The sequence below is a fragment of the Ursus americanus genome, chromosome 5 (genome assembly GCF_024610735.1).
Source record: "Ursus americanus isolate L20-20 chromosome 5, mUrsAme1.1.p, whole genome shotgun sequence".
Taxonomy (NCBI): Eukaryota; Metazoa; Chordata; class Mammalia; order Carnivora; family Ursidae; genus Ursus; species Ursus americanus.
The window spans coordinates 58,709,243-58,735,995 of record NC_142131.1 but is presented as its reverse complement, the minus strand read 5'-3'; the positions used below and the strand labels follow the sequence as shown (position 1 = coordinate 58,735,995).

At 48.1% G+C, this 26,753-nt stretch overlaps 1 protein-coding gene across 1 annotated transcript in view; it reads right to left on the bottom strand.

Annotated features, from left to right (window-relative positions):
* FSTL4 (follistatin like 4) overlaps window positions 1-26,052 on the bottom strand; it is a 531,228-nt gene extending 505,176 nt beyond the window's left edge. Inside the window, exon 1 of the mRNA XM_087862279.1 lies at window positions 26,001-26,052. The gene's annotated coding sequence lies outside the window, so the exon portion shown is untranslated. The remainder of the gene's footprint in view (window positions 1-26,000) is intronic.
* Window positions 26,053-26,753: the final 701 nt, after the last annotated feature.

Below are 26,753 nucleotides of genomic sequence, written 5' to 3'. Positions count from 1 at the left end.
AGTGACCTGAGCAGAGACCTTAATTAAATACATGAATGTGGCTTAGCTTGGCTCATGTGTCTGGTAATCCGCCAGGAGAAGAGCCCTCTCTGGGCGACTGCTGCTCCTTGAGCCCGGGCACTAGGAGAAGCGTGCATGGAATGGACCTGAATCCAGTCTGTTGCCTGGAGTGCCCCCACCCCCACCCAGCCATGTGCAGCCTACGTGAGCTGAACTACTTCAACCTGAACATTTCTGATCCTGCGAGGGTTTGTTGTTGTCAAGCACTGAATCTGCAGGAGTTTGGTTACAAAGCTTTATTATGGCAAAAGCTAACTAACATTCAGCCCCAATCCCCCTGCCATTTTCCTTCCTCCATATTGAGAAGATACCACAAGAGTATCAGCATCTACAAATAGAATGAATATGCTAATGAGGGTTTAGGTGCCTGCTGCCATTGATAATCTGAAAACAGGCAAGAGCTGCTGACCTATGTGGCATAGGCCAGTTGGAGGTCATGGCTGCCACTACTTCGGCACCAAAAGTCAGACTCTCACCGGTGCACCATAAGCCACAGTGCATCCACTGAGGGAATGAGAACATCCCACCTCCAGTGGGACCTCCACTCAGTGCTGAAGTGTGATTATAGGTCTTCATTCCCAGGGATGGAATGTCAGCACCAGCTTAGCACTCGCCTTCTGTCCCAAGTGGCTATAAATATCATTTTTATTCCCTCTAAACATTCTAATGACCAAGAGCTGGTCCCGGCACAACAGCAGCAGCAATGAACCTGCCCTCTCCACCTGCTAAACCCGGGACGCCCTCATGATGTGCCCCACCAGCTCTGCAGGCTCAGAAATAGTCCTGAACCCAAAGCAGCAAAACGCAAGCCCTCTTCCACTAGACCCCATGCACTCTCCTCCCCCTGCCCACCTGCGTCTCACACACTCTAGAGCCCACCCCACATCACAGCACACCTCAAATCTGAGCTCCCATCCCTGTCTAAAATGTGGAGTCCCTTTTTCCTGCCTGCTGGGCCTCAGCTTGCTTCTTCAAAATCCAGTCCCCACATCACTTCCCAAAACAGCCTTCCCAGCCTGGGTCATAGCTCTTACTGCTTTACCTGTTGACTGGGTTATGAGTACCTACGGAGCTCAGACTCCCTTTCCACGATGCTTCGGACCCCACAAGGAGCATCTGACAGGGTACAAGCACAGAACAATATTGTTCATTCTCACATTGCTTCCTTCAATCATCTCTGTGATCAGTCCATCTTTCCTGCCCTGGGAGGAAGCCTCTGGCAAATCTCGTAAGTGTTTGTTCACTATCATTCATCCACTCACAAATAATGACTGAACACCTGTTACGTCCTACACCACACCAGTGCATCCATGAACAAAACAGGCAGCAAAACACAACAAAACCACCTTGCTGCCCTCATAGAGCTTATATTCTAGGGGCTCGAGAGGCAATAAACAGTGAAATAATAGCATGCTAGTTGGGGGGGGGGGTAGCTGGGAAAGTGGAGTTATCATTTCAGCCAGGTTGAAAGAGCCGTGTTTGAGTTGAGACCCAAAGGAAGAAAGGAAGTAGGTTGTGCAGATACATCAGGTAAGAGCACTTCAGGCAGGGGGAAGAGCAGGTGCATTTTTTTTTATACTGAATCTCCAGGATCCAGTGTATTTTACATGCATCACGCCCATCAGTGCGGACTAAGCGCATTCAGTGTCCGAGAGCCACCTGCGGTTGAGGGCTACCATGCTGGACAGAACAGGTCTAGTCTCTGGCTTCAGAATGCGAGGTCTCTGGCGCTAAGGTCCCTGTTCTCTGACTCTGGGGGCCTCAGCAAAACCCAAAGCAAAGAGGAAAACATACCTACTATCGTGTGCTGAGCTAACTGAGCCCAGCGGCCCCACCATCAGGGAGCACTCAGAAGGGAGGGGAGGGTGGTTGAGGGAGCCCTGGGCCTCACCTGCAGAACTGGTAAGCACAGAGCTCGGCATGCAAGGTAGTGGGGATGTCAGACAGAGACATCCGAGGCTCTGGTTGCTTCGGGGAAGCGTCATTTGCATGATTTTCACATAAATCTGAATGTGGAAGTCAAGAGGTGGGAACTCCACATGTGTACAATATAAAATAAAGCTACCTAATTTGTACAGCATACAAGGGATTGCAAATTCAAGGGCTTGACACATCAGAAAGGCAGTAGAATCTCACCGCTATGGAATAAGGGCAGCCTGGAGCTCTGTCAGACCTGATAAAACATCTCATTAGCTGTACCGTACGCACACCCTCTTAACACACAGTTTGCTTACTCTGAGTCACGGAAGTCAATAAAGGTGATGCTTGGCTTTATTTCCTCCTTTGATTATAAATAAAAACAAAAACTGGAAATACTATGACATGCTTACCGTGGATGAGGCACCGCACTGAACTCTTAACTTGGATTAGCTGACTCCATCCTCTTAACCCACCCAGCGAGGCACGGACGAGTATTACCCCCATTTTACAGACAGGGCTCCTAAGAGTCAAAGAACTCAGCCCAGGCAGGATGCACTGATTTCATCCATTTTTAGTTACTGTTAAAGCGGTCTTATTATCAACAATCCAGTACAAAGTAATGAGCATACACTACGTTTGTAAATATCACATATTACCGGACCCTATTCCTGGACTTACCTTATTCAACCCAATATAACTACGATATTATCATTTCAATATGTAAGCAAGATGAAAATTTACTAATGGGATATTCTACAACCGTTTTCCTCAGGCTACGTCTCTGGAATCCAGTGTGTGTTTTACACTTGTACTTCACACTTCCAGTGTCTGTCAAACTGGACTGGCACATTCGGCACTCAGTAGCCACATGAGGCTAGTGGCTATTGTACTAGACAGTGCAGTCCTAACTCTTGGCTTTAGAATAGAAGGTACTTGGCAGCTAAGACTTTGTTCCCCACCTTTGGGGCCTTAGCTAAACTCCTCTCCCATGACAGTGTAGTTAAGTGTCAGCCAGGGCTGCCGTCATCTGAAGGCTTGGCTGGGGCTGGAGGATCCGCCTCCAAGATGGCTGCCTCATGTGTCTGGCAAGTTGATGATGTCTTTTGATAGGAGACGTCAGTTCCTCCCCATGTGGCTTTCCCTACTTATCCAGAGGGCTGCTGGTGTGTCCTCACGACTGTGGCAACTGACTTCCCCTGGAGCAAACCATTTCAGAGAGTGAAAACTGCTATGTCTTTTCTGGTCCAGACTTGGAAGTCACACTTCATCACCTCTACCACTTCTGCCATTCTGTTCTTTGGCAGCGAATCCCTAAGTTCAGCCCATGTTCGAAAGGCTGAAACCCAGGCTCCACCTTCTGAAAAAAGAATGACAAAGAATGCACAAGCATATTTTAAAACCATGACGTGCTCTAATAGGAAAATGAGCAAAAGATATAAACAGAAAATTCGGGAAAGACTATCACATGTATGAAAAAGTTCAAGCCGCCTCATAACCGAAGAAACACAGATTAAGCAAGCTGTTGCCATCAGACTGGCAAAGATGGAAAAGAACGGTATGATACGTAGTGTTGGGGATGGTACAGAAAAGAGGTCCCCCTGTACACGCATAGTGTGAGTATAAATTGGCACAAACTTTTCAGAGAAATGTGATGATTCACGTAAACAGCCCTAAGCATGTGATTATTGTTGACCTAGGCACTCCGCTCTAGGATTTATCTGACAAAAAAAAATCAGAAATGTGCCCAAAGATTAACCTACAAAGTATTAATTGTAACAATGTTTGTAATAGAAAAAACTTGTTAATGGCCCCAAAGTCCAACAAGAGTGTCCAGTGATACGTGGTATGCACAAATACAGCACCACGCAATTATTCAAAAAGTCTTAAACAATATATAGAACTTTCATACAATAGAATCCTAGTCTTATGATTCTCAAACTTGGCACCAAGGCACCCTAAGGTGTTGCAGCAAAACTGATAGAAACACAGGGTGTTTCAAATTTTTGAGGGAAGCGTAATGATCCTCAACATTGTTGGAAGCCACAAGAACTACTAGTCCACAGTTTCAGCACCAGCTCACTCTACATTCTTCTGCAGAGGAGATGAGGGGTGATTTTTGTGTTTCCCATTATGCTTCCCTGGTTAATAAGCACAGCAGGAAAAAGACCACTAAATGCCAAGATGAACATTGTATTTGGCTGCAGTGGAAGAACCAGATAGGTTGAGTACTTTATCTCCAGCACCCCCCTTCATCCTCAGCCCCCCTTCCCGGGAGCTCTCTGAAAATCAGTCCTGGAGACTACAGGGACTGGTGGAGGCATGCTCCTGGGGAGGCACCAGGCCCCGCAAACGTTTGACCAAGGATACCAGAATGGCCAGCCTTGGCCACGATCCCGTCAGTGGTGAACAGAAGCCACAGAGTCACTAGCCATCAAGAGTCTACAGGGTTGTTCTGAAGCTCCTACTCTCCCAGTCCTGCCAGAATCACTAACTGGCCATGCACTCCATCTCCTCCTCCGGCTGGCACAGTCGCCACTCCCTGCCACCTCCACACCATCACGCGGAGATATGGGACCCTGAGGCTGCAGCCCACCTCTGCAGACATGTCATGTCTGGGCCTTGTCACCCACCCCGGGTGCCCAGAGAGGGCAATCTCCAGGTCAGGGTGATGGGTGGAACCTCTCTGCCTCTTGCTTCTCCCATGCACTCTGCCTTTTTCCTAAAACCCCATCCTGTACCATGGGCTTTGGCTTTTAGAAGAGAATAGCCCATGAGTCATGCAGGCAACTTCTGCTAGCAGCCTGGCCATACGCTTCCACAGAAGAAATGAAGCCCCCAGCCTGATACCTCTTGAGTGGGAAGAAGTTAGAGAGGAAGGGAAAATGGGCAAGAAAAATGAGTATCTCAAACTATAACTCAGCTCACAGGCAATATTGTTCAGCCATGATGGTTTGATGTGTTAGCAAACCAGAGCCATGGGGAGGGGTATTTCATTCACTGGCCTCCAGAATCAAGTCACCCCGTAAAACAAGGAAGACCATGGCCAGCTCCAGGCAGAGGGATGCGGAGAAGTGACCTTCAGGCTCAGCATGGCGGAAGCTTCTCGCACACCAGCTTCAGCCCGTTAGAGCTGAGCTATAATTGATCACCACAGCAAATCAATGTGAGTGAGGTCCTTTCCAAAGCTCTGTACAAACTGACTTCATAATGAAATATGAGCTTGTGAAGTTTCTCATTTTGTACTATTCTGACATTTCTTGCAATGTGATTAAAATATAATAAGATCAAATAGAAAATACTATTTGCTCAATCACCTCCAAACCTAACACAGTCAATAGTCCAATTCCATCCAGGAAGAAAAGTCATTTTCAAGACTCCATAAAGAAGCCTACATTTAAATTTCATGTTCTCTGCTGTTACTGTGAAAAATTACATGTTTTAAATATAGGACAAATACAGGGCAGGCCAATTCTTGTTATAATAAATTTTATTCCAACATTCTCGGTAAATAAAATCTCCAAGCCCTAGCCAATGAATGGCTGCTTCAAGGTTCATTCGATAATACATAATTCCAGTCCAAATAATAATTTGCTCAATTCCTTTGAAGTCTAATTCAAGCCCCATTTCCCCTGAGAAAACCCAGATCTCAACAAACGTTTCCTTCTTCAGACTTCCAAGAACATATACAGTCGCAGGTGTGCCCTGGCTGTTAGATATGTGTGCCTTCTCTTCCCCACTTGGCCGGACAGCTCCTCAAGGTCAAGAGATGCCTTCCTCCTTCAACATCATCCAACGTGCTCAGATTCTGGGTCCCCAGCCCAGTGTTAGGCAGGCTGCAGGTGCTTGCCAGCATTTTCTGATTGAAAGAGCCTGTAATGATGGCATTTAACCCATGGCAGGCTTCCTACCCATCCATCTCCTATGTTACTAGCCCACATCACACCAGTCGTTTCTAGTGAAGACATTATGTTATCCTCTGAGACCTCGACACACATGATCATTTTACACGCTGTCAGCTGCATCTATTAATTTTCTTACTGTCAGAGACAGTTAAGGGAGCCTTTGTGGAAATGTCTAAGGATTTGTAAAACAGAAGCCTGTTTGTTTCACTTCCTCTGACATACGGGCTTAGGAACTATGCAATTTTAAGTACCAGAGTGAGCTCTAAGACTTACGGATAATTGACTCCGGAAGGCAAGAACACAACTTAGAAGAGATCATTTTCTCAATTCACTAGTAGTTTCCAATCCATAGACCGTTTGAAGAACAAATCTAAATTTTCAGGTTGGATTCTTCTAGAGCTAAACCATCGCCAGCCCCCAACAAACCACAGGCTAGACCAGCCTCGAGACCTCAGTGCCCCAACAATGTAAAGAGCTTCCCTCCTAGCTTTTAGAGGTATCTGTGATGACTGGATCGAAGAAGTGCCAGCACCAGTTAGCTTCCAGCATTCCAACCTCCGATGCAGAGCCCGAGAGTCCAAGAGGAACATTAGCCCCACATGCTCATTTCCACCTGCTTTGGGCTCAAGCCCAGGAAATTAAACTATAAAATCAAATCATTGACTTCTAGGATTGAGAAGAGAAACCAACAAGTCCATGTATGTCAGTTAGAAAGCACTTGGTGCAAGAGTCAGAAAAGCCAACTCTAATTGACTTGAATGATAAAGGAGCTTTATCGATTCATGTCTTTAGGATGTTCAGCTCCATTTCCTTCTGGTCCTCCATGTTCTGCTGCCCTCCATGTGTTAACTTTGTCTTCAGATCAGCTTTCCTCATAATAACAAAATGGCTGCCAAGAGCAACAAGGACTCTGTGCTTCACCTTTCACATTCAGATGGGAAGAGAGTGCCATTTCTCCCTAAGTTTTGTTCTAATTGGATCATTTCTGCATCTATGTCTCCAGCAAGGTGGGAGTGGGTTTTCCCTGACTGACTTGGACTAGTCAGAGCCACCCAACCCACGAGGCTGGTAGACCTGGGGGAGGGCGGGATGGATGCTGGCAAGGCAGTCCCAATGTCTATTTCCTCCTGCTTCTGAGCAGCACAGTACTAACCATCTAACTAACATTGAACTCAGTGGGACATTCCTGACAGGGCTGCCCTCCCCCTTGGAAATGGCCTCGGGGTTCAGGAGCACTACTTACAGGGTCATTCAGTCTAAACCAAACCTCAGGAGTCCTAGAAATGCTGAGAATTACTCATCTCCCATCCAGGATTCCGAATCAGGCAGTTCCCAGCTACTTGGGGCACAAATCCCCCATTAACTGGAACATGGGCCACAGGCCATGTTTGTCCTCAAGAGGGGTTAGCACCTGCTCTGTCATTATGAGTGGGCTAAGCCAGTCTTGCTCAGCTCAGCATCTTGGAATTAATCAAGTGGCTCTAGTAACTAACTCTTCTTCTCTAAAAAGGGCCAGATCATCAGTTGTGGGCACAGATGTGTGTGGGCCAGATCAACAGTTGTGGGCACAGATGTGTGTGGGCACACACACACATTTACCTGAGTAACCGATGAGTCTCTCATGACATCCCCTCTGAGCCTCCTTCCTGCATTCCCAGATTCCTGCCACCTTTGATCTCCATTCATTTCCCACTCAGCCCTTGCTCACCAGGAACATCTCCCTGACCAGCTGACTACAACGTGTGACCACAGTGACCCAGATCCCAGACAGGAGGACGCCTGCCCAGCACAGTTAGCTGGTTCCCTCTTTCCCAAGTGTCTTCTAGCTTATAAAAACCAGTCACAACTCCTGCCCACCTCCCCTCGCTAAGCACGGGAAGAATAAAAGCAGACACTGCTAAGCCTTTTCCAGAAAGGGAGGCTGAAATCCAGAGGGGGAAGCAGGTGATCCAAGATCTACCATGACCCAGAATCAGACCTGGAAGCTAGGCCTTGTGACCCTTGGTTCTGTGCTTCTTCTATCTCAGCAGACTGCCTCCTTCAGGGTAGCCCTTGGCAGTGCTTCTGGGATAGAAGCCCATGGCCTCAGCCTGGCCCATGCTCTTCTCACCAGAGTCAGAGCCCAAACCAGCCCGAGGCAGCTGTTTCCCACTCTAGTCACCTCAGAAGTGCTCTGTACTAGGTTCCCTGCCATCAGCAGCAGGGCTGGCCAAAGCACAAACTCTCCACAGGCTCAGGGGTAACTGCTCAGCGAGAATATCTCAGAGAATCCAATTTGTCTTTCCTCTTGCAGCCTTTGCTTTGGTTATTGTTTTGAGATTTCTTTTGTGGAAGTTTGGGTCTTTTTTTTTTTTTTAAGATTTTATTTATTTATTTGACAGAGAGAGAGACAGCCAGTGAGAGAGGGAACACAGGCAGGAGGAGCAGGAGAGAAAGAAGCAGGCTCCCAGTAGATGAGCCTGATGTGGGGCTCGATCCCAGGACTCTGGGAGCACGCCCTGAGCCAAAGGCAGACGCTTAACGACTGAGCCACCCAGGTGCCCCGGCAGTTTGGGTCTTTGATTCACACTTTGGGTCTTCAGTGAATACAGCCTTTCCTTTCTCCTCTGCGCCCAGCTGCCAGCCCAGCCTTCCTGGAAAACCAGAGTAGCCTGTTTCCTTTGGGAAGATACAGGGCAGAGTGCTCTGGGATCACAGAGCAGCCCAGGCTCACATCCCAGGCTCACATCCCAGTGCTGTCGTTTTATTCATTTACTTATTGAATCACTCAACCCACATATGTGCATTGAGCACCAATGATGCATCAAGCACTGTTCCAGGACCTGGGAGAGAACAAGCCAAAGGATCTGCCTTCACGGAGCATCTCATCTCTGGAACTGTGCCACAGGTGAGTTTTTTTTAGGGTCCCAAATCCTTTGCAAATCCCAAGGAAGCCATAGACTCTCCCCAAAAGAATGCACATAAACAGAGGCACTGAAAACTGTGTGCCTTGTTAGATGGCTGGTGGATCCCTGAAGCCCATGGGTAGACCTCTTGGGGTCCGAGAACACCAGGTTAGGAACCTCTGGGCAAAGAGAAATCGGATACGAGTCCTTCTTCAGTGGGTAGAGCTCTCTAAGGGGTCTGTTCATATACCACCATGATCTGTTGAATTCCTTCAATGGATCATAATCACATTCAACCTGAAGCCTCAGATCTTGACTTTCCTGCATTCCAAAGACAGATTCTTACAGGTGAGCTTCTTAAGATAAAATAGTAGGAGAAATCTGCATTCTGGAACGTGAACTAACTGCCCTGTGGGATTTGGGGTAAAACATCCACATCAGACTTGCAAATGATCTTTTCCTCACATACACGGGGTAACAATTTTCTCCAGGTGAGCATGAATATGCCTCTTTTTATGCACTCCCTATGCTCCTGAAAAGTTATACCTGAATCAAAACCTTGCAAATAAAACCACTTAAAATGCACTAAGGGAGCTCACTACTTCATAAAAGCTGGCAATGAATTCTCTGGCAAACCAAGGGAAACTTTGGAATGTGCAAATTCATCTCTCTTTGTTAGAATGGATTTCTGTAGAATGGGTAACTATAAGTGAAGAAAGACAGTGGGTGGGGTGGATTTAAGACATAAGGTTTCTACTTATCGTGCATCTGTGCCTCTAAGAAGAGCTTTTCAGAGAAAATGTTATCTTTTATTAACCTATTACAAAGACCAAATTAACCAGTGCATGACTAACTCCTCTGCAGTGCAGAGGACAAGGACACCCAGGGATCTCAATCATCACAAGCCATCCGCCATGATGGATGGTGCAGGGCAGAGCAGGCTTTCAACGACCAGGGAACTTCGAGGCACAAACCGCACTGGGTGGCAGGCAACAAATGGACCCCTCCTCAGCCCCTGACCGGCTGTGACTCCAGGCTGATATCAGGGACTATGACACCACAGAGCAGTGGGGACCAGCAGCGGAAGAGAATGATTATAAGCATGAGAGACAGAGAGGCCATCGGTGGGAGGGCTCCTGACAGGCAGCAAGGGAGGGGAACTGGGTGAAACCAGAGGTGGAGAACAGTGGAGGAGGGAGGCCATTACAACAGGAGAAATGCACATAGCCAATATGGCCGTGAAGAAGTAAAGGACGGGGGCCTGGGAGGGAGTGAATACGGAGTCAATCTCTAAAGTAAAAGCAGAGGTGACACCATCACACAGAAAATTCAGTCAGAGGCAGCAGCCATTTAGCAATGAGGGGACAGCTGACCTCCAGCTGAAATGACAATCTCATTCATAGCAAGGCATGCTGCTAGAAAGCCGCCATGCAGAGAAAGAGCATGGACGGTGCAGAGAAGGAGAGCCTCCCAGCATCCCCAGCTCAGCACAGTGGGCACTGCGGTCAACTCATTCCAGCTTCTCAGGGCTCCTTCCCCCTGTAACAGGTATATACTCAGTCTCAGAGGGGACGTGTCAGAAGGCCTAACTCTCCCAAAAAGGGCCCAGGCACAGAGTAGGCACTCAATGAATGCTGCCTGGATGAGTCACTGAACTCTGCGGGGCTCAGCCCACAGCCTGTTTTTGCACTGCCTGAGAACTAAGAATGGTTTTTTAAATGTTTAAAGAGTCGTCAAGAAGAAGGAGGAAGAGGAAGAAGAGGAGGAGGAGGCTGGGGGAGAAGAGATGGAGATCCTGTGTGTCCCACAAAGTCCATGGTATTTACTGCCTGACACTTTACAGAAAAAGTTTGCCAACCCCTGAACTAATGAGTTTACTGTAAGCATTTTGAATTGAAGACTCACCCTTGTAGTTTCCTATCCCCTCAGCCCCTACGCCTAACGCATAGTTAGGTCACTGTCTGAGTGTACTGGTCCAGTTTGGAGGATGGTTCAGAAGGGAAGACTTAACTTGCCTCCAAAAAAAAAAAAAAAAAATGCAGGGCACCCCACCAATGAGGCTCAGAATACGTGTCTTACTAAAGTGGGTGTAAGGAGAGGGTCACAATGATGTGGAGGAGCTGAGGGAGTTGAATGCAACAAGCATTTGTCGAAGGTGCAAGTGCCAGGATCTGGGTGAATAAAAACATGTTTTTTTAAAGGCCTCATTCCTACAGAAAGACAGACATCAAATCCAATAAACAACAGTGTCATGGAGAGACGGGTGTCCGCAGTAAGTGTGGTGGGAGTGCTGAGGACTAGAGCCCTTGGGAGGGCTTCCTGGAAGACGCCACCTTTTGAGTGAACCTGAAGAATGGAAGGATTCCAGCAGGCAGAAGCAGGAACACATCCTAGGTGGAGGACCTAGGAGCAAAGATACAAAGACAAATGGAGCTACAACATGGACAGGGCAGGGTAGAGCCTTTGTGAGGGGGGAGTTAGGGAAAGGTCAGTTGGCGACTTCATTTGGGTCCCCACCACCACCACCACCAGCACCAGCAGCAGCACCACAGCAGACCCTGAAATAAGAGCTTGAGTGCTAGGAGTATATTTGGACAGTCCCAGGGACACCAGTCCTGAAGGCAACTGGAGCCTAGCTCCCTTACCAACTGCGGAGGCAATGCAGAACACGCCCCTCAGAGTTACAAGGACAGGGACAGGGACTAGGATGCTGGGGTGTTTATATGTCAACTCCCTTCAGTCATGTATTTATTGAGGATTGCTTTGGAGGGTGAGGGAGGCATTCGTTCCCTGGCACTTCTAGCCTGCCATGTGCCCTGGCAGAGCACACCAGGCTGCCAGAGCCACTATGTCACATCTACACAGCGGGCCCTGAGACCCAGAGACGCGCACACTGGCAGCCAGGGGACGGTGCGTGTGACGGTGTGCTGAGACATAAAGAGTAGGAGCACAGCGTCCGCAGCACCTGCGAAGGTGGGTCCTGATCGTGCAGAGCCCCTCGTGCCCCTCTGCTCGGGACCTCCTGCTCTCCAGGGAATAGAGCACAAACAAGGTTTCGAAGCCCGGAGGTAACAGGACGGCAATTCAGAATATGATTCAAAGGACAAGCCAGCTAAGATGTGCCTGGAAGAATTCTGTAACTTTCCAGAGGGTGAGAGTGGGACGGGAACCAGGCCATGATCGTGGGGCAGAGAGGAGGGAACACACGCACGCAGGGCCGCCCAGGAGGGCGTCAGGTGTCCTCCCATGGCTCCAACAGGCCCTCAGCGCAGAGAAAGGACAGGTGTGTGGGCTGCAGGAGGGGTGGGGCCTGCGGAGGTGGGCGGGTTTAAGAGGCATTGTTGTGACTAGTGGAAACCGTCCAGAGCTCAAGAGAGAACGTGGGGCTGAAAACTCACTGGGAAATCACCAACAAAAAAAAAAGAGAGAGAGAGAGCGAGAAAGAGAGGATTTAAAAAGAAGGGACAAGGTCCACCACCAGAACTTTGAAAAATACTCGTGTTGACAAAAGAGGAGGAAGCATATGAGTCAGTGAAGCAGGAGAAAAGTTGGGAGCCCAAAAAAAGAAACACCAACTAGAGGATTTTTAACAGCCAAATCTTCCCTACAGAAGGCAATCCTCCACACGGGGCCCACATCCGGCCCAGCAGCCAATCGTCCGCAGACAGCTGGTAGCGGCCCACCCGCGGTGGGGGGGTGGGGGTGATCCGACCCTGCGCTACCCACGGCTGCGGATGTCGTCAACCTCCGCAGCCCGAACCCTAAGTGTATGGCTTGCTGGAGAGTTTGGGAGAACTGATCCCCCCACCCCCCGCCAAAGCGTTCCCAGAACCAGTGCACCTGTGCCATAAGCATTTCGTGGAGGAGATGCTCCGTCACTTTCAGCAATTCCCAAAGGGCTCTGTGAACCCACAAAGGACAGAAACCACAGCTGCACGTGACCAGTGAAACACTGCCATTCGGAGCTCACATTCAGCCTGAGCGCGAGGTGGGAGAGCAAGAGAGAGACCAGAGACCTCTCTGAATGCATGGCAGTGGGATTTCCCCTACATTTCGTGGAAGAACACCTTGGAACTGAATACTTGACCTGCCATCGCTACAGGCACACGTGTGGAGAGAGTTTCATCCTTGTGCGAAGTTTGCTCTTGCCCCTGCCCTACCGCTCGGCGGGGCTTATCTGCTATGCAGGGCGGCGGGCAGCAAAAAGATTACCCTGAATCTTGCCTCCGAGAACAGAGAGCTTTCTGTTATGGAAAAAGGGGAAAAGAGAATAAAGATCCAGTTTGAAAGCCTTTAAAAAGTGTTTCAATGCGAGGAAGTTAGCTCCACTTCTGGGGCACCTTGACGCTGGAGAAAGATAGCCATTGTTGCCTATATTCGAGGCTCTGTGGGTCTGTCCGGTGGATCACAAAGATTGTTGTGCTGAGAGCCACAGTGCTTCTCCAAGTAGGACAGAGTCTGCTCATCTCAGTGTCCGCTTACTGGCCTTACCAGCAGCTCCTGGCTTCAAAGAGGACTCTCTGAGCGTTGCTATCTAATCCACAACAAAACCGCATGTACCTAGATCTACTCGATTGGCCCCAGGTACACATCAGAGGTCAGGATTTGAAATCACTCCTGGACTCCAGAGATGAATGCCCACCTTCGCCATCCACCTAGCCTCAGCAGACCATGTGGGACAGCTGACCAGGACAGACATCATGCCTGACCCAGGAAATGAACATCTGTGACCCCTAGGGAAGGTGGGCAATGTACAGCAAATATTTTCTGGAATCATTTATAAGGAGAGAAGAGAGAGTGCTTGTTCTCATCCCAGCTCTGACACTGAAATCCCTGGGGCTGCTTCCTCCTCAATAGTGAGTATCAAGGCAACATGGACCCTATGACCCAACGTCTCTCCTGGCTCTGACATGCTGGGCACCTGGCCTCCAGGGAACTGGCTTCCCTGCTCCCTGGAGCCTCGTCATCCCTGCCCTGGCTCCTGCATAGCTCCTGCGGCCCACAGCATCTTCTGGGGCAAAACCAGAGCAGGCCAGAGGTGCCCCTTGCGCCACCCGACACAGAGAGCCATCTATAAACCTTTTGGGGGTTACAGACGGTAGCAAGGGTTCACGTTCATAAACCAGGATTTCCACTTCCATTTAAAAAAAATAATTACATAAAATAATTCTTCAAAACTTCAAGAACTCCTTAATGCGCCCTAAGGAGCAAGAATGGCCCATCACGCAGGTCAGATGAACGCGCTAACTGTCAGTTTCTCCATCGATTTGTAACTTCGCTGAAAAAGTGCTGACTGCCACAGAGGGTTTGATCGTTACACTCTTCTTAAGTATCCTGTTCTCAGCCATACATTATTTCATTACACTCACAATGGGCCGTTGGTTCAAGTCAGGAAGCATAGGAAACACTGATGTTAAAATACAACAAATTAATGAGGACTGTAAAAAACGGTAATAATTCTACAAAATCGCCGTGGGATGGTTTTTGCCAGGTAAGTAAGTTGCAGCCATCTGATCAGAAATCACATCTCGTACATCTAGCGATCTCTGGAACTTCGAAATGGGGATGTTTGAAAAGGAAATGTACTGACAATTATACCCAATCTGGCTTTTCACGTGTTGAGAATAAAGACTGCCCATACCCATAATATGTTATTAGTGGCAAAGTGCTTCCATGTAACAGCATGATGCCATCTCTCCTTTCTTGTCATTTAACACAGAACACAAACACTGTCAAAATAAACCACCACCTTCTTTGTTTCTTTAGGGCAAAACACGAGAATCCAAAACTCCGGGTCAAGAAAACAGCTTTTGTTTTTCGGATGTTGAATCACGTGGTTAATTTCAATCTGCACTTCAATATATATTCAGTCGCCAACATGATAGATGTCATAATTTATTTGTTGGGAAAGCATACTTTTTCTGACCTAATTTAAAAAAATAAATCAATTAAAGCCTGCAAAGTACTTACGATGGCACCTAATATATAGAAAGCAGAAAATAAATGTTAGCCATTATTGTTATCATTATTAAATTATTATCAGTTGTTAAATGGGTAAAAAGTTTAAATTTCTAATATGCTGTTAATAGTATTAAATGGTATTTGTGAAATAAACTTGATATAAACTTTAATAATACTGGTCCCAGTTTTTAAGTTAAAATTATGTCTTTATTACGTACCACTCAAAAATGATTAAGTAACTTTTTTTTTATTTTTGGGGGGCTGAGAGATTAAATTACTTCAAAAAAATGTTCATATGATAGAACAGATTGATGAATGGGCAAAATGCCTGAAGAGAAGAGGGAGATACAGTCTTCTGGTTATGGAATGAATAGGTTATGGGAATAAAAGTTACAGCATAGGGAATATAGTCAATGATATTGCATAGTGTTGTATGGTGGCAGATGGTGGCTACACTTGGGGTGAGCACAGTATAACATATAAACTTGTCAAATAACTATGCTGTATACCTGAAACTAACGTAACATTGTGTGTCAACTATGCTCAAATTTAAAGTTTTAGCGTTCATATGAAAAAAACACAAAACACCCTGCTGAGCCACATTTCTAGTTTGTCCGCCATATTCTTTTCCAGGCTTCTCGACCCTTGCTCTGTGCCCTAGGAGACTGACTTGCCAAAATTGCATAAAAGGGTTTCATTCCCCACTGGCTTCCAGTCCAGTCCAGTCCAGTAGGAGACACCAGGAGATGAAAGAAGAGGAAAGGAAAGACATTACAGCATTATTCCCCCATAGCCTCTCCTTCCAGGCGATGACCTTATAGCAGCCACATTTCCACCTAAAGCTGCAAGCAGGGACCCTCCCCCTTGCCTACAGCTTTCACCGGGTCAAGGACAGCTCCTCCCTCTGCTTTCCATTCCAGGGGAGGTCAAGATCTTATTGGCCCCTGCTTCACCAAACTTTTGTTGATTCCCTGCATCCTGCTCCCCACCCGTACAAACAGACCTTTTGTTAACAGTTCTTTAGTTGCTTTTCTGAGCGTGCCATTTTTCTCTTACTTGGTTCTGGAAGTGACCCCAGGAAATAGGTCCGAAAAATGGGATATGGAGATTGCATTACTCACCTATTTGATGAGAGCATGTATAAGCTTCTTTCTAAGGGTAGATGGGATAGAGATAATCTGTGCTGAGCAATGCCATTACAATGATTCAAATCGCCATGATGACACAGGATGGAGTGCAGGTAGAAGACAGGCATGTGGGACATGGATGTCTGCACACATTCCCTGAACTCACTCTGAGTGACTCACTCAGTTCCCTGGGAACTGAGGCGGCTCTGGTCCTCTGTCACTAAGTGACAATGGTGATTGCAAAGACCCTGGGAGGAGCCAACTGCTTCCGGCCACTTAGGGAGAATACACCCACAGACGGGCACAATGAAAACCTTGAATCCCCGAATACAAGAACAGGTAGACATTCAGGAAGACTTCCCAGCAGGTTTAGGAGTGTCTCACCATCTACGCTGCAGGACAGATTAGGGCTGAGGATCAGGCATAAAGCCTAAGCCTAAGCATTTCAGAGTTTGGGACCAATTAATAGGAATCTTTTCCAGATCACTTATGCTAAGGCAGTGGTTCTCACCTGGAAGCAATCTGCCTCCCAGGAAACAGTTGGTAGTATCTGGAGACATTTTGCATTGCCACAGTGGTATCCAGTGGAAAGAGACCACAGAAGCTGTAAATATCCCACAGTGCATAGAAGACACATACGCACGTGCATGTACGTGCACACACACACGCACACGCACACAACAAGTCTTTAGCCCAAAATCTCAGATTTTGGAAAAGATATGAGATCCTGGTATGTGGAATGGAGACATTTAGGGGGCTGAGAACTTTGAACCCTTAGATCCTCTTGAAATTTCCTCACTGGTTGAAGCAGATCTTCATCTTCATAAAAGGGAACCAGATTTCCCTTGCATAGAGGTCTGATGTGCAGTTACGGATGTAGCAAACCTTAGTCCACACAAAAACTCAGAAGCCCTCTGCTTTTACATGGCAGGGATAGCAGTATGCCTTCATGATCTCATCCCAAAGTTCTGCCAGTTCTCCCGTTCTGTTACAAGGGTCCATTCTCTGTCACAATTTAGTCTTAATTTATATACAACAGAAAGTCACAGTAGTCTATTATGTTAATATAATTATGCTAATTGGACCTGTTGAGAAGAAATGAGTGAGCACCATGCATATTTTAGCAAGATATATGCATGCCAGAAAATAAGTGATAAACTCTACAAAAATTTAAGGAGCTGACACATAAATGAAGTTTCTAAGGGTGAAGCAGTCTAGAACATCTAGGTATATCCCCTCTAAATTGACCAAATGCTGCTTTTCTTTCTGTCATTTGCCACGAAGAAGAGCATACCACTTGAGTGGGTCACTCTGGTTTGTGGAGGAAACAGAGAACACATTTGGACATCTTGCTCTGACTTCTTGCCTGATAACTGTTACTTGGTGACCCAGCACATTCAATTGTACCAGAAATATCTGTGGTACATAGAGATGTCACATAGAGTACAGAGCCTCTAGCAAGCCCTAAAAGGAAAATTACAGTACAGGTCCCAAGGTTTTAGAATAAGAATTTTGCTAATAATAGTACTCCATGTGTAAAGCAGCTTCTGGCTTCCTAAGGAAGCCATGGAAAAAACTCAACACCAGACCATGGGACACCAAGTGACTATGTGTCACAAACCAGCCTTCATGCACTGAGTGCTATATGATCTGCTGAATCATAACATTAGAAATACACGCAGAATTCCATTGTCAAACGGAAATGGAGTCTGTAAGATCAAGCTGAACAGGTGCAGAAGTAAGAGTAGATTGTATAGCAGATAGCTCAGACTCCCATGGTACTTACTCCTACTGCTTCACTATGCCTGCCTCAAGCCACACCTATGCTCAGAGGGAGCTCTCTATAATCAATGAAGAGTGGGGCAGGGTGAGTATGGCCTGGCTTATTGATGGCTTGCTCAGTATGCTGAAACAAGTCGGAAGTGAATGGAGAATATACAGCAATCCCACTCAAGGGCGACCCTGGAAGACAATGGTGAGGGGAAGTCCTCCCTGGGGACAGAAACTCAGGAAATACAGTGCAGTGGTCCCCATCACATGGAAGGAGAGAGAGCCCGACACATCTGTGCTGATTAGTCAGTCACTAACAGGTAGACAGCTAGTCAGAAACAACGAATGAATAAGATTGACATATTGGTGACAAAGAGCAAGCCCCTCAGAGTGAGTTCAGGGAATGTGTGCAGACATCCATGTCCCACAGGTATGCTCACCAAAGGGCATTCATGGCACAAAAGGCTCTCAATCATCAGATGGATAAAATGACCTTTCTTTGTGTATGCCAGTCACTGATGTCCCCAAACACCCTACACTCGATCAACAGGCCCATGTCAAAAGTAGCCATGGAGACAGGAACAAAGGCTTTTATTCATGTACTCAACAATACCCTGATCCTGTATGAGCAAATGTTTTAGGTCACAGGACCAGGTTAAAAAATAGAAGCCGACCAGCGCAGGTGTTGGCAAAGGATCAGTGACACATGCAACGGCTGGTGAACAAGCAAAGCTATGATTAACATCTCGTGCCTTATAATCAGCTGCGGAGCAGACCGCAGCACCGAGGTCTTCTGTTAATGGTTTATTTTTCCCCACCACCTTATAGAAAGGGCACCGGTAGACAGTGACATTTTCATTAGATTCCTGGCGGGAGTATAACAGAATTGAACTCCTCACACTAGATCCAAGAGCCAGTGCGACTTTGTGTGTCCGCTGTGTGGGGCCCATAGTGTTTGCCCTGACAAAGGAGTAGAACAGGGGCTGAATGTGCCAGATAGTCTCCATGTGCCCTCCCGATCTGCTCTCCACCCTTCTCCGCCTTGCTCTGGGCCCTGGGTCGCTGGCCTAGGCAGACTACATCAGCCAGCTCCCTTGTCGCCTCTGGCTCTCGGTTGCGTTTGCCAATGGGCATACCAGCAGGAGACTGGGAAATGGGAGGAAATAGAGGCCGTAGGGTTTATTCCCACCAGCTCCCTCTAGCCAAATCTCAGTTTACAGTCACAGCTTACAGCCAGATTCTACCCAGCACCTTCTCTACTAAGACTGCGGCTCTCCCTGGATCCCTAATAGCCCCCCACCCCTTCAAGCCCAGTACTAATGGTCTCTGAGCCCTGGGTGCATCAGCCTACCTTGCTGCCCACGTCATTGTAAACAGTCATTTCTTTATCCTCTCTGATATTGCCCTTCTGAGTTTTCTGTCACTTTCCTGCGGAGATCCTAATTGACATGGGCAACTTCACTTCTCAGAGCAGAAAACAGAGGTCTAGAGGCGGGAAGGGCAAAGCTGCTCCTTGCCTGCCCACAGCCCCCCCCCCCCCCAGGGAGCAAACGACAAGGCTCTGCCTGGAGCCAATCATCCAGAGAACACACCTCCAGAAACTTCTTTTCTGTATTCAGATTATAAAATGGTTTACAGGCTGGTGAAAAGGTTTTGCAGAGAGGGGGGAGGAGGTGGTGCAGAGGTAGGTCTCCCACTCTAGGGCCCCACTGCGGGATATGCTATGCCATCTACTGTCAATCATCTCAGAGAAGGCACTTGTGTAGCCAAAAGGTACCACTGACCTGAATGTGTGGCCCAGCCTCTCCTGCCTCAATTACCCCAGGAGAGCCACTAGTCCATCTCTTGGACTGTGTCTCAGCCTCCCATCACACACGCACACGCACACACACACACACACGTGCACGCACATGCAAACACATCCACACGCATGCCCACATGCACGGATTGCATTTCATGTACCAGCTCTGGACCAGGCATGGGAAGAGAAGCAGTTTAAGTTGTCTCCCTGGACTGGTGGAAGATTTCCTAGGCAAATGGGGATCACTTTTAAAATGGGAAGGAAAAATGGGAAATGGCTAAATACGCACAATGGAAAATTACACAGCTATTAAAGGTATTTTTAGACAGTATGAAACAGCACGGAAGGTGTTTACAACAAAATATTACGAGGAAAAAGCAGGCTACAAAACTATATATGTTTATACAAATGCTTAACGCTGTGTAAAAATGCATAAGGGAAAAATGGACTGGACAGAAATGCACCAAGATGCTAACAGTGGGGCACGGGAGGACATTTCTCTGTATTTAACATTTTCTTATAATAGACATCAATTACTTTACATCCTATTATAACCTCTTAATTATATATGCAGTTTTGAAAAATATTCTCATTTTAAAAATACTCAAACTGGAAGTATGAAACAAAAGTCCCCCGTGAGGATGACACCTTTAATCCCAGTCCCCTCCCAAAACAATCACTCTCTTCGGCTGGCTTCTTATGTCTGCAGAGAAATAAAGTTAGTGTAGAGGGGAGGTTTTTAACCTAAATGGCATGTTACATAAATTTATTCTGTGAATTACTCTCTCCACTTCACAATAAAGCTTGGGGGTCTTTCCACAACACAGCACATCTAGCTTAAGGATTTTTAACCTTAAATAGTAAGTCCTCACGTGGTTATGCCACAGTTTATTTAATATTCAGAACATTTAAAATTGTTTCCAGTTTGTCCCTGTTAAAAGAAATTGCACTGACTGGGTGTTATACACAACTAATGAATCATCGAGCCTTGCATCGGAAACCGGGGATGTACTGTATGGTGACTAACATAATATAATAAAAAATCATTAAAAAAAAAAAAAAAAGAAATTGCACTGAACAGTTGCATAAATGACTCTTGGAGACATTAGGACTACGTTTCTAGACTAGACACAAAGCACTGGAATTTCTGGTTGGAGATTTTGATATTTTCATTTTAAAAGTTCCCATAGATAGATACCACTGTTTACTTCTCGGGAAACTGGGGGTCTCGGCTGGTCATTGCACCCTAGAGGCTCTGGGGGTGACGTTTCCTAGCCTCCCTGGGGTCTTCGGTCTCTGAGATGGGGTTGCCTAACACCCGGGAACACAGACTTTCCATGTCTGCCCATCCGATGCACCCCGAGGACCAAACCATTTACATTCAGATCATGAAAAGATGTATAGCCTGGGGGAAAACGTTTCTCAAAAACAGCCCACCTCCCATGGAAGCTCACCGCAGACCTCTATGTCTCATGCGGAAAGGAGTTTATGTTTTTCTAAAGAACTGTCCCCTGGGGCCTCAAAGTCGGAGCCAAGTATTTTAACATTTCAGATACTTAATTTCTGGAAGAAACAAAACTTAGGATATCTGTCTTGCTTTCTGTGGAAATGGTGTCTTGAAGAAGTGAACTGAATCCAACTCAACCCAGTCTCAGCTCAAGTGGGCTCGGTCTGGCCCTTGCGCTCAGGGGAGTGTCCACAGGAAGGCCACGGGAACGGCAAGCCTGTGGGAGGCTGGCGCGCATTGGATCCACCCCATCCATCTCACAGAGGCTGCGTCGCCCGGGTGCTGCTGTGGGAGAGGAAGCCCTTGGCCTTTCACAACCCAGGCAATGCTGTCTCTAAACCATCCCTTTGCAAAGCCCCTGAATTGGCCTCAGAGGGGCCTCAGCACTCCCACCTCTGACTCCCTTCTGCCCAAGGGAAGGAGACAGGCCCAGGGAGAGGCAGGACCTCCAAGTGCTCACATCTGGCCCACGACTCTCCCACACGACCCCTCCTCAAGGCCCGGCAGCTACAGTCCAGCAGCTGGGACAAGGTACAGAGGGACGCCATAGAAAGGCTCCAACAGAGCCTCCGGGGCTCAGAGGAAGGAGAGCCTCTGCTTGTGTCTGTGGTGAGGCTGGGGGAAGGACCAATAGAGCAGGACCAGCACAGGCCCACAGTCCTCATTTTGAACTCTTAGACTTACTATGACTTTGGGAAAATGCATGTGTCTAAACATTATATTCATCAATCACCTACCAATCCTCAGAATAAATCCCAGATCTGTCCCTTTGGCCACCCTCCTAGTTCGGTCCCACTGTCTCTCTCTGGGGTGACCACCACAGCCTGTGAGCAGGTCTCCCCACTTCTGCTCTTGCCCCCTAATAGTCTACTCTATACAGTGGCCAAGGGTCTTCTCTCATAGAACAAATTACACGTAACATAATCCCCCGCCTAGAAACTTTCAATAACCTTTCGTCGCTCTCGGAAAGACTCAAATCTATCACAGCCAACAAGGCCCCTGTGACCCAGCCCTGCCCACCTCTCCAGCCTCCCCTGCATTCAACCTCGACCCGCCTTCAGCCCTTCTTTCCGTTGTCCTTCAACATGTCACACTCACTCCTGACCCAGGGTCTGTCTTAGGCTCCCCAGAAGCAGAAGCCGAGAGGAGGCTCATGTGAAAGTGATTTACTAGGGAAGCATTCCCACAAAAAGCCAGTGGGAAAGTGGGCCACACCCCACCAGGGACAAAGGAGCTGGTGAGCACGCTTCTGTGCCCGTCAGCCATAGGGAAGGGCTGCTCCCAAGGGGGGATACAAGTCCCCAGGTACCTCATGCTCTCCGTGTGGAGGGAAAGCAGTTCCGGTAGCCTGAGGTCACTTTGCCAACAAAGAGGCATAAGCACAGGCAATCGGGAGGGAACACCCAGGAGAAGTGTGCACAGCGTGGGAAGGGATGCACAGGGCCGTGGGCGGAGAAGCCACAGCATCAGCAGAGGGTCCCTGTCCCTGCTTTTTCCTCTGCCTCCTGCCAGGACTCACTCCTTCCTTTCAGCAAGTGTCTACTCAGACGTCACTGGCTCCACCTACCTAATATACCCTTCCCTGACGCCACCTTCCCCTGATCTAGTGACAAACCACCATCTGTGACTCTCTCATACATTTGCTGGTCTCCTTGTGTCTCCCACTAGACGGGAAGGGAAGGCACCTGGTCTGGCTCATTCCCACCTTGTGTCTCCAGCAACAGTACGGTGGGTCTTATGAGCACTTGGTGAGTGCTGCTTGGCACATCTCAGGCAACTTACGTGACTTTTTACCAACAGGAGTCCCCCCCCACTTAGCCACAGGGGATATGTTCCAAGACCCCCCAGGGGATGCCTGATGCTGTCAATAGTACCGAATCCCATGTATACTGGTTTTTCCTACACACGCATGCCGCTGATAAGGTTCGATTTATAAATTAGGCACAGTAAGAGATTAACAACAGTAACATAATAAAATAGGATAATTACAACAACACAGTATAATGAAAGTTATGTGAGTGTGGTCTCTCTCTTTCTCTCTCAACATATCTTATTGTCCTGTACTCACTCTTCTTCTCAAGATGATGGGAGGGAGCAAGATACCTGCGTGATGACGGGAAGTGAGGGGAATGATGTAGGTGTCGTGATGTAGTGTCAGGCTACTGCTGACCTTCTGATCATTTCTCAGAAGGAGGGTCATCTGGTTTTCAACCCACAGTTGGCCCTGGATCATCGAAGTGGTAGATTAGGGCGGATTACTGCATTTATATTTAATGAGCACTTGGGTGAGGTATACAACTCTAAATTCCCTACAGCTCTAATCTTCCAAATGACCCAATGCAGTACATACTGTTGGTACCCTCATTTTACATGTTAGGAAGCTGAGGCTCAGAGGTTAAGTAACTTGGTCCCAGCCACGCAGCAGGACAGAGGTGTGGACAGGGAGTTGGGCTGGCTGAGTGGCGTCAGAGGCCGTGCTGACCTGCTGCGACGTAAGCATCATTATCCACCTTGCAGCACCTACCAGAGAGCCACTGTGGCTTTTCCAAAGCCCCAGACCTGGAGGGAAGTGGGGCTGGGATTCTGACCCCCAAGCCCGTTCCCCACTGAGGCATCACCATAAGCGGCCACCTGCGGGGGGGGGGGGGATGAGTGGTTCCTCCTCCTGTAGCCCCGCCCTGCATTTTCTCACTCTTCACCATGGGTCCCTGGTGATTGTTTCTAGCCCAGTCCCTGGGGAAGGAGGGAACTGCTGTCCCCTGGCTCAGGAAGTCTCTCAAGAGGGACTCCCACTGAGACATTGGGCCCCAGGGCCAAAGCCTCTTCCCTCCTCCCACAAACTATACAAGCCATCAGGTGGCCAGAGCTGGGATGTGAATGTGACTCAGACATTTTGCAGCCCGAGTCCCTCCCCGCAGCAAGTTCAAGTGCCCTCACTAGAGGCAGAACAAAACTCTCAAAAGAAACATTCCAAACAAAGCCAGTAATGGTTAAGCCATAGAGCGCACACGTGCATGTGCGTGTGCGTGTGTGTGTGTGTGTAAGAGGGAAGGGAGGCACACGCACATAGACAGATAGATGAGGCAGTGATCTATGTCCCACTTTGCAGGCTGGAAACTCCCGCCACTCAGAGTGAAACCTCATTAACCCAAATACCACATGACTGGAGACAGGAAGGTACCGTGCAGACCGCCATGCATGCCCCCCGGCAAGACAGCACACCTGACGGGGGCGCCCCAACTCAGCAGTGATTCCCGCCACACTGCATTTACCCAGCTCATCAACCCAGCTTTGACACGGACACACAGGCAGCAGCCCCAGCCAGCATGCCCACCTCCCAGCTCAGCTTGCCAACAATTACGGCAATCCCCAAATTGTTCGAGACGACTCATTGGGGGGTTGCTCACTACCTCCTAATTAGTGTTAAACACTGATTATCCAAGGCTATTGATATTGGCCTTAATCAGTAATTACAAGTCTCACATAAAATATTTAATAAGCATTCATAATACAAGAAATTTGATTAAGAAGAGAGTATTTTTCTTGCATTTCCACATGGGTCTCCTGAAGGCTTAGCTGGGTTTCTTCTAAGCAGGAGTAAATACAGCTGGCACAATTACCCTCCAAAGGCGGTGGGAAATAGCAAACTCAGATCCACCCGCCCCCACTCCTCTGAAATACTCAGCTGCAAAAAAAAATGGGCAAAGGCCACAGATGGGCGATGCACAAAAGAAATGCAAATAGCCACACACACAAAAAAAATCTGTGGGAAAATATTTAGCCTCACTAGTAATCAAGAAATACACACTGAAACACCATCTCGTCAATGAAATCAGCGAAGCTTTCAACTCTAACTCTACTGCTGCTGGTCAAAGCATGTCCTGGCCCACAACAGCCTCTTCTGCCACCTTCTTCCCTCTTCCGGAAAACGCACCCTCCTGCAAGGAGCCACTGCTCCCCTCCGCAGTCATGACAGGAAGTGGACCTACCCTGTTCTGTCTGTCACTTCCAGCTGTTGCAAGTGGTCATAATCAGAGCTCTGACCTGAGCTGGGCCCCTCGGAGCTCCCCGTGCTATCCCCAGGGCTTGATCAGGGATGGGCCAGGAAGACATTTCCCTCTGGGATTTCCGTCCAGGACAGAAAGGACTACTTCTGTCCCTCTCTGGGGGAGCCAGAGCTGGAGGATGTAAGCCAGGGATACCAGCAGTGACCGTATTCTGTGAAACTCGCCATGAAGCTTACACATGGGTTCTCACAAGCCAAGACCTAGCTCGAGGTAGAGCTGCTTAGGATTGTTGTCACAAGAGCAAAAAGACACCCAAACCCCAGCCCCCAGCTCTGCCTGTTGCTCTCAGAAACAAGGGCAATTTGCCTGACTTCTCAGCTCAGACAGAGTCCGAAGGACCCCCCAGAAGCCCAGATTGAGCTCGAAACCAGCCCCTCGCTCTGCTCTCTGGGCAGCAGGAGGAGCCCTGGGGGAGCCCTCCCACTGGGGAGCTGGGAAGATCTCAGAGCTACAAGGCAACTCCCCTCTGTGAGAATTCCAATCACTGCTTTGCACCATTGGCACTTGGCACTGCCAACACACACACACACACACACACACACACACACACACACACACACACAAAGGAGGACGAAGTCTACAGTGAGCAGTGATCTCCAAACCTCTAGCAACTCCCATTGGATGGAAGAAACTAAGGACAGAAACTCCTAAAGGCTCACGCTCCACGGCCCTCCAGCTTTTCGAGAAGCTTGGCTTCCCTCTGCCAAGACACCTTCTCTGTGTCTTCTAACGGCCCAGCTCAGGACAGTAAAGTAAACTGCCACACAACTTCTGAGTGTGCACACAACTCAAACCAGACCAAAGGGGTCCTGCTCCTCAGAGGCCAGAGGGCTGCTTTCATAAATAGCAATAATCTGCAACTGAGCCCAAGGCCAGTCCCACTTTAATGCCTATTATCCCAGCACAACAATCAGTAACACCTTTCCCCCTTGAAGGCAATAAGTTAGCATCCTCTGTACAGAAATCTATAGACAACCTGCCCAGCCCCACAGACACATACCCTCATCATCTTCTTGCTTCCTTCAACGTGGTGGCATCTCCCGCCTCGTTAGGACTCCATGCAATCTCTCCTAAATTTTCCTTTCACTCTGCAAAATGCCTAAGGAGCAAAATACAAAATTCTTTTTCAGTCGGCAGCTCACAGAATGGCTGGGCCAGCCCTGTGCCCTTTCTCTCGTGCGCATGCTGGGCTATGGTGTCCTGGTCAGTACGGCAGCTCCTTCAGTAGTTTGGGGAAGCGCTTCTTTCTCCAGACCAGCCTTTAGTTCAAGGCAAGCTATGGGAGCTTGACTAACGTTCAACTCCAAGGGAAAATGAATTCACTTCCATGGGATGTCTTCTTCCAGGATTGGAGAAAACAGGAGAAATTCCTTCCCACCCCCACCCCCACAGTCTGCCCCCTTCTAGAATGGTGCGCTCACAGGCAGGACTTAGCAAATCTCCTCCCCAGCAGGCCTGCCTTTTCTTTCTCTGCCCTCGAGTGGGACTGCCTGGTTCAAATCCCGCCTCCATCATGAACTAGTTCTGTGACCTTGGGCATATCACGTAACACCTCTAGACCAGCTGCTTCATCTACTGAGTTCTGAGGTCAAATAAAAGAATGCATACAGGGCATTTAGTTTGGTGCAAAGAAGCTTTAGACAAATGCTAGCTATTGTACTTAACAATAGTAGCTAATGACCCAGTGATACAAGTTTAAAGTAGATGTGTAACTATACCCAGATGAGAAATGGCTTCTACATCTGGAAAGGTG